The sequence below is a fragment of the Protopterus annectens genome, chromosome 5.part1 (genome assembly GCF_019279795.1).
Source record: "Protopterus annectens isolate FY-2018-M chromosome 5.part1, PAN1.0, whole genome shotgun sequence".
In the NCBI taxonomy this organism is placed as follows: Eukaryota; Metazoa; Chordata; order Ceratodontiformes; family Protopteridae; genus Protopterus; species Protopterus annectens.
In genome coordinates, this window is record NC_056736.1 from 337949620 (window position 1) to 337966693 (window position 17074).

Here is a 17074-nt window from a genome sequence, read left to right on the forward strand (position 1 = left end):
CAGTTATCGGAGCACCGATCAAACTGGGAGTCCATTACAAACGATCAATGGGTGCTCCGGATAATATCCAGAGGTTACACGATTCCGTTCTTGCACCCCCCCCCCCCAAACCCAGACATCTCCCCGATGTTCCACCTCATCAAAGGGAGCCCGCAACTTTAGAAATTTCGGAGTTGCTAAGAAAAAGAGCCATCCAGCCCGTCCCCCAGATCAGTCCGGATCGGGTTATTACTCCAGGTTCTTCTTGGTGCCAAAGAAAACGGGGGACTTCAGACCCATTCTAGACCTTTCGTCCCTGAACCTGTTCATACCCAAGGAAAAGTTCCGGATGGTCACCCTCCAATCTATTCTCCCCCTTCTGCAGGAGAATGACTGGATGTGCTCGTTGGACCTCAAGGACGCGTACTACCATATACTAATGGACAGATGGTCCAGGAAGTTCCTCCGCTTCCGGCTAGGAGCCAGTCATGATCAGTTCAGGGTTCTTCCATTTGGCCTAACCTCACCCCCCAGAGTGTTTACCAAAGTCATGGCAGTGGTTGCAGCCCACCTGAGACTCCAGGGCATTCAGGTGTTCCCTTACCTGGACGACTGGCTCCTCACCGCCCCTAACAAGCATCTTCTGGTTACGGCGAGAGGTTATGCCCTATCTCTGTTCGGTCAACTGGGCATCTCAGTCAATTTAAAGAAGTCCTGCCTGTGCCCCACTCAAGCCCTAGAATTCATAGGGGCCAGGTTGGATACTCGAATCTCCAGAGTGGTTCTAACACCGGCCAGGATAAACAGTTTGTACCGCCAAGTCTTGGACATTCTTCAGAGCCCCGCTCCTCCAGCAGAATTAGTCCTGAGGGCGTTAGGATCTATGTCGGTGGCGATCGGCCTTTCTCTCCATGCCCGTCTGCGAATGCGAGTATTGCAGTGGACTCTCCAGGTCCAGTGGTTTCTTTCGGTCCATCCTTTGGACATGCCGATTCCTCTGAGCAGAGCATGCAGGGACTCCCTACTTTGGTGGTTACAGGCACAGGAACTCAAAGAAGGGAGACCCTTTGTGATTCCCCCAGTCGAAGCTACGTTGACCACGGACGCTTCCTGCCTCGGGTGGGGCGGGCATTACGCAGGCAAGTCAGTCCAAGGCACGTGGACTTCTCGAGACTGCATTGCATATCCACGTCTTAGAGATGAGGGCAGTGCTGTTGGCGTTGCAGGCTCTCCATCACCTTCTACCTCTGGGGACTACTGCAATCCAGACGGACAACATGTCTGTTGTCTGGTACGTAAACAAACAGGGAGGGACCAGATCTTACCCCCCCTGTGTCGAGAAGCCATGAGAGTGTGGGAATGGGCTATTTCCACCAACTGCTTTCTGATAGCAACGCACATTCCAGGGCGGACCAACATATTAGCAGACAGCCTAAGTCGGGTATTTCTCAGCCCTTACGAGTGGTCTCTGAATCCCTCTGTCGCGAAGCAGATATTCCTCAAATGGGGTCAGCCTCGCTGCGACCTTTTTGCCTCGCCCCTAAACTCAAAATGCAGCGATTACTTCGCGATAGTTCCCCCCAAAGGGGAATCCCCCAGGGACGCCTTGGTTCATGCTTGGCCACCCGGTCTTCTTTATGCATATCCTCCTCTTCCTCTGATGATGAAATTAATCCAGAAAGCCTGGCGGTTGGGGAGCAAAGTGATTCTCATTGCCTCATTCTGACCTCGACAAGTCTGGTTCCCCTTTCTGCAGTCTCAGTGTGCCCCCCCCCCCCCCCCCCCCATGGATTCTGAATCCCAGACCAGACCTAATCTCGCATCCGACGAGATGCCACACTCCAAACCTGGTCAACCTCAGGCTCACGGCCTGGTTGATCCAGTTCCGTTAATGGCAAGGACTCCCGGTATCTCGTCCCCGGTTAAGGCCATTCTGGTGGTAGCTCATAAGCCGTCCACCAGAAAACTTTACATTAGTAAATGGAAACGTTTTTCCATCTGGGCAAAGGATAGGGAATTAGATCCCTTTACGGTTCCTATTCCCACTATACAGGACTTCCTATCCCTCCTTTTTAGGCAGGGAGCTAGTGCGTCCACCATTAAAGTCCAACTTGCAGCCATCTCTATGTGGGGGATGGCGTAAATTCTTTGGCGTCAGCTAAGATATGCAAAGCATTCCTAAAAGGCGTGTTTCTCTTAAAGCCTCCCATTAAGCCGGCTATGCCTCCATGGGATCTTACCTTGGTCTTACAAGCTTTAACAGGACCACCTTTCGAACCGGCGGCCTCAGTGCCTTTAAAATTCTTATCTTGGAAAACGGCCTTCTTGGTTGCTATTACCTCGGCCAAGCGGGTATCAGAGTTGCAAGCTTTGTGCATTGTGTCCATACCTTATTTTTCACAAAGATAGGGTGGCCCTCAGGACTAATCCTTCTTTTCTGCCTAAGGTAGCCACACAGACTAACATTAATCAATCTATTAACCTCCCTGTTTTCTTTCCTAGTTTCCAAAACAAAGGTGAATACATATTGCACAAATTGGATGTGCACAGACAACTACGTTTTTACTTGCATAGGACTAAAGATTTCCGCAAGTCAGACCAGTTGTTTGTTTCTTATGCTAAATCAGCCATGGGCAAACCAATTTCTAAGGTGACAGTAGCAAATTGGATCTCTCAATGTGTCAGACAAGCATACATTTCAGCTGGGAAGCCAGCTCCGGTTGTAGTTCGGGCACATTCTACTATATCTGTGGCTACCTCAACAGCTTTTTGGGCTAGAGTTCCAGTAGATGATATCTGTTCAGCAGCTACCTGGTCTTCTTCCTATACGTTCATTTCTCATTGCAAGCTGGACATGATCTCCAGAAGTAAGGCTTCCTTTGGCTCCGCGGTGCTTCGGAATATCCTTCCGTAGGGACCACCCAGGGCCTTTAGGTAAGCTGGGGACTCTGTCCCACAGGTTGCAGATCAAATGAAGTAACTACTTCAGATAAGTTATGTACTCACCATAACGTTCTATCTGAGTAGATACTTCATTTGTCTGCAACCGACCCCCCCTGCCATCCCCAGATCCTCGGTAAGGTATTGTTCTTTGGAGAATTTCTTCTCCGTCTTTAGCTTATAGGGCAAAATAACCGATCTGAGGTAATGTGGTTGGTAGTAAGGGATTATGGGTAGGGGGGAGGAGCTAGGAGCTCGGATCTTGAAGCTTGGAAAGCTGCCGGTTCGGATCCGACTTCCCACAGGTTGCAGACAAATGAACTATCTACTCAGATGGAACGTTATGGTGAGTACATAACTTCTTTTTAGTTGCACTTGGAGAATTTCAGACACATTGTGTTGGCCAACTAGCCTGGTGGTGTGAATATCCTTGGTGAATATTGACACTCCTCCACCTTTAGTGTTTTGGTCCTGGTTTGGTGGCCGAAAAGTGTGGTAAGAGTTGTAGCCTGGTATTGCAGGGGTGCTCTCTGGAGCCTTGAACCAGGTCTCAGTTACTGCACAGATATCTATGTTCTCCATTTTTAGGAGTGCCTCGAGAGAGTGCATTTTGAGGTTTAGACTTCTAGCATTGAGTAGCATTACCTTCAGATTTTGCATGCTTGTACCTGTTACGGTGGTGGTTTTGTCCTTTGAAGTTTGCCTAAAAAAGGCACTATAGGGGTGGCAAGAGCCTTAGCCAGTAACCTGAATCCCAGGGGTGACAGGTGCAGACCATCTCTGGCAAAGCAATCGTGGTCACTGTTGCAGTATTCACTGTTGCAGTCCTGGTTACCCTCCCCTCCAGCCCCCTGACTTCTTTTGTCTATACCTCTATTCCTTTTTTTACCATTCTTAAAGCTTTTTGGTGTGTTTGCTTTTTTGTTGGAAGTGTAACCTTGTATATATATTTAATTGCTTCCCATTAGGGAGGCACCTGACATCCAGGGCAAGACAGACTGATGCAATGGCGTCTGCTGCATGCTTTATACCCCTGACTACCTGACGTCATGGAAGATGAGACAGCACTTGACGCACTACCTAAGACTTTGATAATCAGGCTGACTGAGGGCTACTGCAAGCAGATAGCCCAAATGTGATGACTGCAATAGTGCACTAGTGAATACTCTCGAACATCTACATTTATGGTAAGTGTACACAACTGTACTTTAGTGCTGGTGTGTGGGACGTCGCACACAAGGCCATAAACCAGGGTCCTTAAATATGACATCTGCATGCACAGACCTCAGAACTGTTCTGCCGCAGTCGAACATCAGATTGATCGCTTCGCTTCTCTCCTTCAAGACACCTAAAGCTAAGTACCCCATTGGGGAATTCTTACTAATATTTCTGCTTGAGCTTGGTTTGTTTGTTAGCCGATGTCCGCTAAGAAAGGTAAATGCAAATGCGGACGTCAAATCCTTCATAAAGACTCACATGACCATTGCGTATTTTGTTTAGGCCGGGAACACAATCATACCTCCTGCACAGTCTGCCAGTTTTTTTGTCCCCAGAACACTCAGAAGCCATCTGGCCGCCCTCAATTTGCATTTGGAGAATCAGAGGTTTAAAAAAGTTAGTTTTAAGAATGGATCCCAGGTCCGGCTGCCCAGGTGGAACCGCCGAGAAAAATGGCCAAGGTTTCAAGGTGTACCATCTCTGCCCCTCTAGTTGGACGGCCTGCCAACCCCCAATATAGCGGTTGATGGGCATCCACTAGAGCTGTCTACTTCTGCATCTACCCTTGAGGAAGCCACTTCTGAAGTACCGGCTGGCACATCCGCTGAGGTTATTCTGCCGTTGGTTATTACTGAAGTCAAGGGGGGAACCAGGCACCACCAGACAACCTTCACTGATCCAGGATTCCAATCCTTCCTCTTTAGGACAGATCCTTGAAACTTGTCCCACAGCGTCTCCTAAATCTCCGTTAAAAAGGTGACAAAAGGCAAAACATTTGTCTGCTTCTTCAGAGGGATAACCAGACTGGCAGTCCTTCATGCAGTCCTTCATGCAGGCCTTCATGGCCCTCAGCCTCCTCTGCTCCCACTATACCTCTACTTAGCCCAAGACCTGCCTCAGCCACTTCTGTCCTTCCTTCCATTTCTCAGGAAGAAGCCTTATCCTCTTCCTCTGAGTCCGTCACATACTCATTCCAAAAAGCCTCCCCCTTGGAATACTACTCCCCTGATGCGGAATCCATAGAGGGAGATTCCCCTCCAGAAGGCCTTACATTTGGAGAGACTATAACAAAAATGAAGGAGTATTTTAAATGAGATACTACCCAGATGACAAACTCAAAGGTATTTTGAGCTGCTGCAGGTTGATTCACCCATCCCTCGATTGACTCCTGCATACTTAGATGCATTTGCATCATTCTCAAAAAACCCTGCTCCCAAGACACCCAATCATTTCTGTAAGGTCCTTGATGGCCACAAATTTCTACTGAGGGCCCCCTTGGCAACCCCGCAGTGATAGCTGTAGCCCCAGTCAAACTGTCTAGACTTATTCCATCCTCATCACACCTACCCTTGGACAAGGATAGCAGGGTAATGGATAGGCTGGGCAAGATGATGTGCACTTTCCACCCTAGCGTTTAGGACAGTTAATTGTCAAACCCATATGGTAAAATATGCCCTGGATTTGGTATCCCAAGCTACAACCCTAATGTCCTCCTTGCCCGAGTCTCCTAATAAGACAGAAATAACATCTAAACTGTCCTTGGTATCTCAAGTTGCTAGGCACTGTATTAGGTGCAGTTATGCAGCAAAGGCCTCTGTTAGATCTGCTGCATCTGTGCTACACAGATACTCATGGCTTAGGCTCCAGCCACTGCCTGAAAACTTTAAATCCAAAATTTTGGATGCCCCACTAGATCATTATCTTCTGTTTGGGAAACAGTCTGCAGAAATGTTGAAGTTTAAGCACTATAATCTGCACTGCAAACAACTCCTCAGAACTACACCAACTCAGCCCAAATGCCGTCACCTCCACCGAAATTTGGATGTCAAATATTTCTCTTACCCTGAAGCCCAACAAAACCAAACTAATAATCTCTGCCCCCCAAAAGTCCACATCCCTACAAAAAGAGAACTTCATTCAATCCCTAAATGGTACCACCATCGACATTGTACCTAGCACAAGACTCCTTGGTGTTATCATTGACTAAAACCTCACATTCGCCCTGCATATCCAGTCCAATGTCAAAAAGACGCATCAAACGCTTGTGTCTCTACTGACACAAACATGTACTCATTGCATCAGTCGACTTTCCTTTGCTTCTTCTTTTCTATTATCCTCTCTTTTATATGGTGCCCCCCTCCTCATCAACATTCAGTCCCCTCTAAAGTCCAAACTAGACTCATGCTACAACAAAATTGCTAAGTTTGTAACTAATACCTCCTACTCATCCCACCACTGCTTATTACTCAACCTAAAATGGCGCTAACTCCCCAAATATCTCACCTTTATCCAACTATAACTACACCTTACAAGCTCATTCATAATCCATGTGCCCTGCTCTGTCTTCTGTACTTTATACCATCCTAACAGACCACTCCGATCCAACAACCAACTGCTCGTAAATGTATAAAAACCCAAACTTTCGACTGGCCAGATGTTTGAGTCCTTTACCATCGCATAACTTTGGAACTCCCTCCCCCCAGCACTTGGATACACCCTCTCAGTAACCCTCTTCAAGACATCTCTGAAACACTTCCTCTCCTCATCTTGGCTGTGCGTATGTGCTAACATCACATCACATATAACCTAACTTCAACCATTACAACTTTTCTCACTCCCCACTCTACTACTCTGGCGGCATTCTTTCACATCCATCTGTCTACTTACTCCGCATCTCCATCCTGTCCACTTCCCTCTTCTACTAACACTCATTGTCCTGCCATTGATCCCTCATGTCTTCTTCCTTCTCGTCCTAACCCTTATAGGACAGAAATAATGTGCGACTGCCTCAAGCTCCTACACCTCTCAGCCCGTCTCTCTGTCTGCCACTCTGGAAGGAAATCACTTCAGACCATTGTGTTCTGGCAGTTGTGGAAAAATGATCTTTCCTGTTTTGGCAGGAAAAACCCACCACACAGGACCTTCCCTTTCCACCCAAGAACCAACCACCTAATTCCTCACATTATCTAGGATCTTCTGGCTCAGGGAACCATAGAACCTGTTCCACCAGGCCAAGAAGGAAAGCGTTTTTATTCCAGTCTATTTCTGGTACCAAAAAAGGATGACCTATGGAGGCCAGTCCTGGATTTAACTTTCTTAAACCTCTTTCAGAAAGTCCCTTCATTCAGAATGCTGTGTCCAGTACCTGCTTCCACTATTGCCACCCAAGGCATTTGTGGCCACTTTGGACTTGGAGGCTTACTACCACTTTCTCATACATACCCCAAACACAGGAAGTACCTATGTTTTGCTGAATCCTCTTCACACTAATTTACTGCATTGCACACTAATTTACTGCATTGCCCTTTGGTTTATCCACTGCACCAGGCATGTTCACCAAGTGCCTAGCTCCAGCCATAGCCTACTGCGGGACCAAGGACATTCAGATCTACCCCTACCTGGGTGACATTCTCATTCTTGCAGAAGAGGAAGACATGCCCTCAGAAATCATCCACAGTTCTCCATCTCTCTGCTACAGGGGTTGGGATTCACACTCAGCCTCACCAAATCATCCCTCTCCCCAGATCAGGACAAAGTCTTCTTGGGATGCAGGATTTGGAGAGACCTGAAGAAGACCTTCCTCCCTCAGGACAAAATGACTTCCCTGATCAACCACTTCCAGGACCTTCTCCAGGTTGACCCACCTGTCTGCCAGACATTTCATGGACCTACTGGGCCTTACGGCAGCCACAATACCTATGTTGCCACTAGCCAGAATGCACATGAGGAAATTAGTGGCATCTAAAGAATATGTGTTCCCAATACAGCCACCCTCTAGACTTCTGAATACCTTTCCTACCTTGCCTAAAAACAGAACTGAAGTGGTGGATTCAACAGTTGCAACTGAAACCAGGTTTATCTCTTCAACCCACCACACCCTCTCAGTGGATGCACACAGATGCCTCAGATCTTGGCTTTGGGGGGGGGGGGGGCTACCATGAATGGCCTCAAAGTGCAAGCCCTCTGGCAAGCATCCCTCCTGAAAAAATACATCAATTAAAGGGAGATGACACCAATTCATTTAGCCCTGAATGCCTGCCTCCCTCTTACAGCCAGGCCCCCTTCAAATCTTCAGGCATCAACGCTGTTATGTGATGCGTCAACAAACGGGGGGGGGGGGTCTTTCCTTCTCTGTAGACTAGCAATGCAAATTTGGGAATTGGCCTCATGGAACAGTACATCTCTGCAGGCAGTCTATATATATCCCATCCTATGACAACCACCAAGCGGATGCTCTCAGCAGATCATTCTATCAGCATCACGAGTGGTTGTTACTCAGAGAAGTGTTCTCAACATTGTTCACCAGTGGGGCACACCACAAATAGATTTATTTGCCTCCCCCCAAAACAGACAACTGAGAAATTTTGTACCAAGGATCCCTGTCCTCTAGCTTGGAGAGTGGATGCCTTCACCATCTCATGGAAGGGACTGTTTCTGCATGCCTTTCCTCTCATTCATAAAGTCCTCCAGAAAATCAGGAGGGACATACCAAAAATCTTGCTAGTGACTCCCTATTGGCCAAGGCAGCATTGGTTCCCCCTTTAATCCCTCGCCAAGGGCAATCACCACAAGTTGCCTTGCAAGGTAGACCTGCTCACTCAACAGAAGGGAACTCTCATCCATCGACACCTGGTGATGCTGTGCTTAACCCTCTGGATGATAAAACCTTTAGTCCCCGTCAGACACCGCTGCACCAAGGACGTGCTGTCTGTCCTGCAGGAGGCCAGGAAACCCAACACAAGGAGATCCTACATTTCCAAATGGGAAAGATTCTCCGAATAGTCTTTCTGACAACATCGGGATCTCTTTCGGGTGGATTTCCCTCTAGTCTTAACCTGTGTGTGAGCACATAAAGGCAGACATTTCGTACTCTTCAATGAAAGTTCACTTATCTGCCATCTCTGCATGCTTACCCTTGGACCCTCCTCTACTCTCCAGGTTGGATGTAAATTATATTTGAAAGGGGTCCTGCAGGTAAGACCACCAAGGAAGCTTATCCCACCACCTTAGGACGTAAATCATGTCCTGGTAATACTTACACTGGCCCACTTTGAGCAGGCCAACTCTGCATCCCTGCAGATGTGCACATGGAACAGATTCCTGTTGGTAGCTCTCACCTCAACCTGAAGGGTATCTAAATTACAGATGCTCAAGGCATACCCCTCCCTACACTGTCTTCCACAAAGACAGGGTGACCCTGCGCACCAACCCTTCCTTCATGCCTAAAGTTGTCCACAAACTATCACCAAATCAGTCTATTCACTTGGCCACCTTCTTTCCATCTCCTACAAATGACAGTGAGAGAAACTGCACTTCCTTGATGTCCACAGGCAGTTAAGGTTTTACTTGGACCAAACTTAGGACCATTAGGAAATCTAATTAACTTTGTGTCCTTCCAACCCAGGGCTGTAGGCAAGGCATTATCCAAACAAACCATTTCCTGCTGGAATAAGAAGACCATCTGCTTCTGCTCTTCCTGCCACGGAAAGGATTTGCATCATGGGATCAAGGGGCACACTACTAGGACAGTAACCTCTTCAAGGGCCTAGACGCAATGTCCATCCTTGAGGCAGCCACCTGGTCCACTGTACATACATTTACCAAGCATTACAAACTGGACCATATCTTCAGAGCCAGAGCAGGATTTGCAAGGGCAGTCCAAGGATTTCTGGAATCTGTTACCTCTACCCTTCCTTCCTAAGCTGTGGTACTCTCCCACAGTAAGAATACTGCCACATGAGAATAGAAGGACATAGAATACTTGTGTAAAATCTTACCATAGCCATAGATGTCCTCTTCCATGTTGCAGTATTCTTTCCCACCAAAACCTCCTGCATTAATTTCAACCTGTCTGTGAGCATCATAAGACCACCACCTAGACTATGGTCACACTGGTCAGTCAACTGCATTTCACCGGTCTGGAGGACATCATTTGTCACCACCTAGACTACTGTCTGACTGGGCAGTCAGTTCTGAGGTTTGTGCGTGCAGATGTCACATTTAAGGCCCCTGGTTTGTGGCCCTACGTGTGATGTCCCATGCACCAGCAGTGACCATGCTTAAGCTTTTGTATAGGAGGTGGTGATCGGGTCACCTGAGGTGGAGGATCCCACCGTAAGAATACTGCAGCATGGAAGAGGACAGCTATGATTGTGGTAAGATTTTACACAACTTTTCTTTATTCAGGAGGTAAGGAGACCCCCACATGAAAATTCTACATAGCCGAGTGGAAGAAATGTTATGTATGGTGTCATACAAACAATTGGGACCGCCATAAAATCTGAGATTCCTCCATGTATTATCCTGTTAGTGTGAGTTCTTGAAAAGTTGTCTGGCATACTTCTATTAAATTCACATTTCAGCCATTTCAACCTGTCTTCCCCTCAATCCACCAGCTATTTCCAAGCTTGAGGTTGAACCATTTCTTAAAGGGATACTACACTCACTATCAAGGAATTCTGTGTCCCTACCGTAGGACATTAGTTTTGTCCTAGAAAAACACACTGCCTCCTTTTGAACCAGCTGCTGCCTTTACTCTCAAATTCTACACCTGAAAAACTATTCTGTTGCTAGCTGTCACTTCTAGGAGAGTCTCGGAACAGGCACTCATCGCTGCCCCACCTTTTGTTTTTCACAAGAACATATTGTCCCTGAGAGTTCATCCTCTCATTACTGAAGTGGTACAAGATGGTATCCCAACCAGGACATCAGTCTACCCACTTTTTTCCCAACCCACAGAACAGAGGTGAAAGACTTCTCCATTTCCTGGATGTGCACAGACAGCTAAGGTTTTATTTGGACAAGACTTAAGTTCATTTGTACGTCAAGACTTTCTCTTTCATGGACTTCAAACTGGACCAGCCATTATCTGAACAAGCTATTGGAAGCTTGATTTCTAAGTCCATTTGTTTCTGTTATGCTGACCATGGCAAATTCTTGCCTTGCTTCCCATGGGCTCATGCTACCAGACTTGGTGCCTTCTATAAAGGAATAGATTCCAGAATAATCCTGGAAACTGCTATCTGATTGCTTATGCAAACCTTCACTTAACACTACTGAATAGTTGCCATTGCTAGGTCTGTCCTTTCTGGACTCTTAGGCAATTCTCTTTTTCAACCACCCTCCTCTGTTCAGTTGAGCTTTGTGAATCACCCATCTGTTTGAAATACTGCAACAGTGATTTCAGTTAGGACATAGTGCAGTTGTTTGAGAACTTATCATAATAGTATAATGTCCTACTGATCACTGTTGCAGTATTCCTTCCCACCCTTTCCTCCTTTCTGATTTCCTTTCTTCTCCTTTATAACCTGCATTGTTTGGCAGAACCTAGGACCAAGGAGGCCATCTAATCTCCTACATTCTCACCTCACTGACTACTACTCTAGGATGGCTTCAGACTGTTGGCTTGGAGACAGACTGAGGATTTGTTCTCTTATGTCCATTAATAGACACCTTCACTTGCCAAGTAAGGTCATATGTTGGACATACGATATAGGAAAGGTTAAAGCTTTGGTACCCCAGCCAGACATCCGCAATGAAAACTCTTCTGTTTGGCTTACTGCAGCAGTAATCCGTATGGAACCCAGTGTTATGGGTAGTTCTTACACCACTGTCTATTCTGGTAGATCACTGTTGCATTAACCTCCCCTCAGCCCTCATTTTTAATTGTATTCCTTTTCTTTGTCAGAATGTAGGCATTATACCATTTTGTACATAGAATAATGCTAAGAAAAAACAGCGCGCAGGCCTCTTGCCTTCCTCCTAGGTGGAAAGTGCTCTGTAGCTTTGTGGTCCAACTGTCTTTATTTATGGAACTCCACACGAACTCCTTACAGTTGGAGTGTGTGGAAGGCACTCTTTGGCTTGGTAAAATGGCCAGTCTCTGGTAGAACCCATTTAGTTTAGGTTACTGCAGCTGTGATCTGTTAGAACATGTGCTGTTAATGTAAGTTTGCTTACATAACTGTGCTATTCAGACAGGCTCCAATATATTTTATCAGTTATAATACTGGTAAGGAAAGTTTGATGTTTTTATTATTTTTTTTTAATCCCTGGTATTTATTTGTACACACGTGATCTGTAATTCTGGTGAAAAGTAATATTCTGAATTGCTAAATAAAATTGTTGATTTTGTGAAGAAAGTAATTGCAGAAGAATTGGGATGCGAGTGCATTTTCAAATGGGTCTTTGTACATTTCCACAGGGTAAAGAAAATTGTGAAATACTGATCACATGATGTTCTTCGTGTTTCACTGTTGCAGTCATTACATTTGGATAATCTGCTGGCAGGTTGCTTTCAGTCGGCCTGATTAACAAAGTCTTGGGTCCTGTGTCGGTTGCTGTCCCTTCTTCCATGTTGTCAGGGGTATAAAACATGCAGCCGACGCCATTTTCAACAGTCTTTCTTGCCGCACGGTGCCAGAAGCAGTTCGCAAGTGCCGGTCGTCCGACTCCTGTAATTTTCGTTTTCGAGTTTCAGAACCGAAGTCTTCATCCTAAAGCTAAGTACCCTGTTGGGGAAACTTTTTCGTGCTCCTTACTGATGTCAGTAAAAGTTAATTGTATTACTTCTGGGAAGCAAATACCTCATAAGTATTTTCATTTGTACTGTATTCCTTGCCTAGGGCCTGACCGCAACGTGCCTTGCTGTCGGTTTTGTGCTAAATTTAACCAACGCACTATTAAGCTTCGGTATATTTTTGCATCTAAATATTTTGGCTCAAGATTTAACTATCCTGAAATGTCGTTGGTTAGTAATCCAACTACTGGAATTCACAAAAAATGCAAAGAAAAAGACCAGAGGTCCAAAACCGATGACGAATCTTCTCCTAAGCCAGTCGCAGGTTCGCCGGTACTCAGTGAGGTGCTTTCACAGCCCTTGATACCCGCTACTTTTGTTTCACAGACCTCTACTGAGACCCACTTGGAGTCTGGTATGCCACGAGACACTTGTAAGTATTGAACCTGTGGATGTCTCTACCTTGGATGGGTCCGGAGCCGCTGGGCAGGCACTGGCTTCTGAGGGTGTTTTCAGGCCTTAAGATTTGTATATTAAACCGCCATCTTCAAAACAAAGGCCAAAACCAACTTCTATGTCTAAAAAACCAACGCTTGGGCCACGTGCACAGGCCACTATGCCTAAAAAAAATGATTAAAAAGGCTGAGGATTTAATTACCTTGATCAGGGGTTCCCAGCCCCCTCCTGCTAAGAGGCCTAGGCAAGGCACTGATTATGAATTTTCATATCAGGTTTCCATTTCTTCTGATTCCTCTTCTGATCAGGAATTATCTATTCCACCTTATGAGGACTCTGATACAGAAGAATCCATCCCTTCTGCTTCTCCTCCTGAGGATTTTTCTTTTGGAGAAACTTTGCATACCTTAAGGGAACATTTTCATTGGGAGAGTCAGAATTTTTCAGAATCCAAAAAGAGGCTTAGGGATTTCCTCCTGCCTCAACATAGGCCTTTGGCTATACCTCCTGTTCTAGACATTGATGATGTTTTCTCAGAATCCAGCGTAGTTCCTGATTCCCTGCCTCCTGCTCCTAGTAAGCCAGACAGATATTACAGGGCTCCTGACTCCCACAAATTCCTTTTTAAAAATCCTACTGCTGACCCTGAAACAATTTCTCAGGGTCCCAAGGGTGTTGAGGCTTCCACTGCTAAAAACCCTACCCCTTCTGTTAAGACTCCAGGGCGCTGGATAGATGGGGTAAGAAGGTTTACAAGTCTGCAACCCTGGCAATCAGGGCTTTAAACTGTCAATTTCATATGCTTAAATATCAGCAGCATGTCATGGGCTTACTTGAACAGAAAATGATGTTGATTTCTGACTCTGTGGAAAATAGAGTTACAGGATTTATTGCATTCAGCTGAACAAGTTGGAAAGCATACTTTTGCACTGTGGTTTTGATTCCTTGGAGGCCTCTTGCAGGGCTGCTGTAACTGGATCTGTGATAAGAAGGCATGCTTGGCTCAAGGAGCAAAATCTGCCTGATCATGTTAAAGTAAAATTGTTGGATTCACCTTTACAACAGGGCAGCCTGTTTGGTGGTAAGGCAGAAGAAGTTTTGAAAAAGATGGAAGACAAAGCTAAATCTATGCAAACTGTAAAAGATTTCCTACAAGTGCAGCCACCCAGGCTCAGTAGGCACTGGCCTGCTTAGAATTGGTCCTTTCCAGTACCCCCCAGAGCCACTCAGATCAAACCCATACACTCCAAAGGCTCCAGGTTTTAGTCACAAGGAACTTACAGAACAAAACAATGGGGTGCCTCCACCTCCAAATCTGGAAGTAGCAAGGCACCTCCCTACGGTAAACAGTCTCGATGACTTTCCTCTGCCATTGCCAAGCACTTATCTTTTGGCATCCCCTTTAGGGGGAAAACTAGCACTTCATGCACAAAATTGGCATCTAATTACCCAGGACAAGTGGGTTTTAAATATAGTATCCCAGGGATACAGACTTCATTTCCCCACATTGCCAATTCCAAACGGATGGCCAGATCTGCCTCCAAAGCAGTGGGCAGAGGCCCAGAAGCAAGTTATGTCCCTCATGAATATGGGGGCTATTCAACCAGTACCAGAAAAGGAAAAGGGGCAAGGTTTTTATTCAAGACTTTTCCTGGTACCCAGAAAAGACAAATCATGGCGTCCAATTCTGGACTTATCCATTCTAACTACATTCCTGGACATTCCAAAATTCAAGATGCTGACTCTACAACAGTTACTGCCTATACTAGGCAAGGATGCCTGGTTGGTAACTCTAGACTTAAGAGGCTTACCTGCATATCCCAATCAGGGAATCTTGTAGAAGATACCTCCACTTCAAAGCAGGCTATTTGCATTACCAGTTCTCTGCACTGCCCTTTGGCTTATCTACTGTGCCCAGGGTCTTCACAAAGTGCCTGGCACCAGTAATTGCATTTTGCAGACAAAGAAACATTCAAATTTATCCTTATCTGGACGATTGTCTATTTCAAGCAGAAAACAAGGACACTCTTCTACAGTATCTGGCATTTGTAAAAAGGCTTCTAACTTGCCTAGGGTACACCATAAACAAAAATAAAACACAACTGGGTACCCTCTCAAAAAATTACATTCCTGGGTGCAAGCTTGAATACAACTGCCCAGATGACTTACCTCACGCCAGGAAAACAAATCCAATTGATGACTTACATTAAACAAGTGGCCACAAAAACCCAGTTATCTGCAAGACAAATTTTGCAGGACTTGGGGTTCATGGGTTCCTGCATTCTTCTAATTCCATATGCAAGACTGCATATGAGGAAACTTCAATGGTACCTAAAAAGCTTATGGAGTCAACATTGCCACAGCCTGGAAACAATGATTCCTATCATTCCTTGCCTGCAACAAGAGTTCATGTGGTGGGCGGAGGCCTGTCACCAAAACAAGGGACTGTCATTCATTCCACCCCCTGCCACCCAAACCCTGACTACAGATGGATCAGACTATGCTATCTGTACAGAATGCTGTGACAGCTTTCAAGGACTTTCTTCTTTCAAGAAAACTACTGATAGACAACAACACTGTTCTGTGGTACATAAACAAGCAGGGGGGGTACCCATTCCTACCCCTTTTGCAGACTAGCCATGGCTTTGTGGAACATGGCCTTGACTTACCAAATACAACTACAAGCTCAGTTCCTGCCAGGAAAGCAAAATACTCTGGCAGACGAACTAAGCAGAAATCTTATGGACCCACACGAATGGAAACTGGATCCGCAAATCTTCAGCACGTTGACACTCAAATGGGGGAGCCCAGACTTAGTTGTGGGGTGAGGCAAAAAGATCTATCAGTTGGACAAATTCTGCACAAGAATTCATCACGAAAAGAAAGTGGATGCTCTGTCCTTCAGCTGGAAAAACCTATCAGTCTATGCCTTTCCCCCTCTGCCTTTTCTCTCCAAGGTATTACTAAAAGTGAGACGGGGAAAAAACAAAAATGATTCTGATTGCTCCAGACTGGCCTCACCAACACTGGTACCCGCTCCTACGCAATATGTCACACCTTCCTCCGTGGTACCTGCCTCAGACACCTTATCTACTGTCTCAGCAGAACTATCAAATTCTACACGCACAGCTCCAAACTCTGAATCTTACAGCTTGGCTCATCAACTAATTTCACCAGTTACATCTCTCAGCAAACTTCTCATGGATGTCATTTTGGAGGCTAGAAGACCTAGTACTAGAAAATCTTATGCTGATAAATGGAAAAGATTATGTGCCTGGAATCGAGCACAAGGATTAAACAGAACAATGCCCAATATTCCTCAGATTCTGCAATATTTAACTGAGCTGCTTCATATAAGGGCCTAGCTTTCTCTTCCATAAAAATCCATGCCTCTGCCATTTCAGCTCATTACAACACAGAGCCCTCCCCTTTTTTCTCATCCCCTGCTAAAGCAGTTATCTCACGGGCCAAAAATGTAAGACCTCCCAGGAAAGCACCAACTTCTGCATGGGACCTCAATTTTGTGTTGGAAAAGCTCACCTTTCCTCCTTTTGATCCAGCTGCTACTGCAGACATAAAATTTCTCTCTTGGAAGGCAGCTTTTCTTTTAGCAGTCACTTCAGCTAGAAGGGTTTCAGAACTACAGGCTCTCATTGGCAGTTGAGCCTTTTATTATTTTCTACCCGGACAGGGTAGCGCTCGGGACCAATCCATCCTGTATGTCTAAAGTGGTGTCTAATGTGGCTGTTAATCAGACCATTCATCTGCCAACTTTTTTCCCAAATCCACAGAACAAGGGTAAGCGGATTCTGCATTCATTGGATGTACACAAACGACTAAGATTTTACTTGAATGGGACGAAATCTCTAAGAAAATCTGAGCAACTACTGGTGGCATATGCTGCAGGGGCAGAGGGAAAGGCTATTTCAAAGCAGACTATTTCAAAATGGATAAGCCATTGTA

At 45.8% G+C, this 17074-nt stretch overlaps 1 protein-coding gene across 1 annotated transcript in view; it reads left to right on the top strand.

Annotated features, from left to right (window-relative positions):
* Positions 1–17074, top strand: part of NUMA1 (nuclear mitotic apparatus protein 1) — a 3180433-nt gene that overhangs the window by 1951211 nt on the left and 1212148 nt on the right. The window lies entirely within an intron of this gene.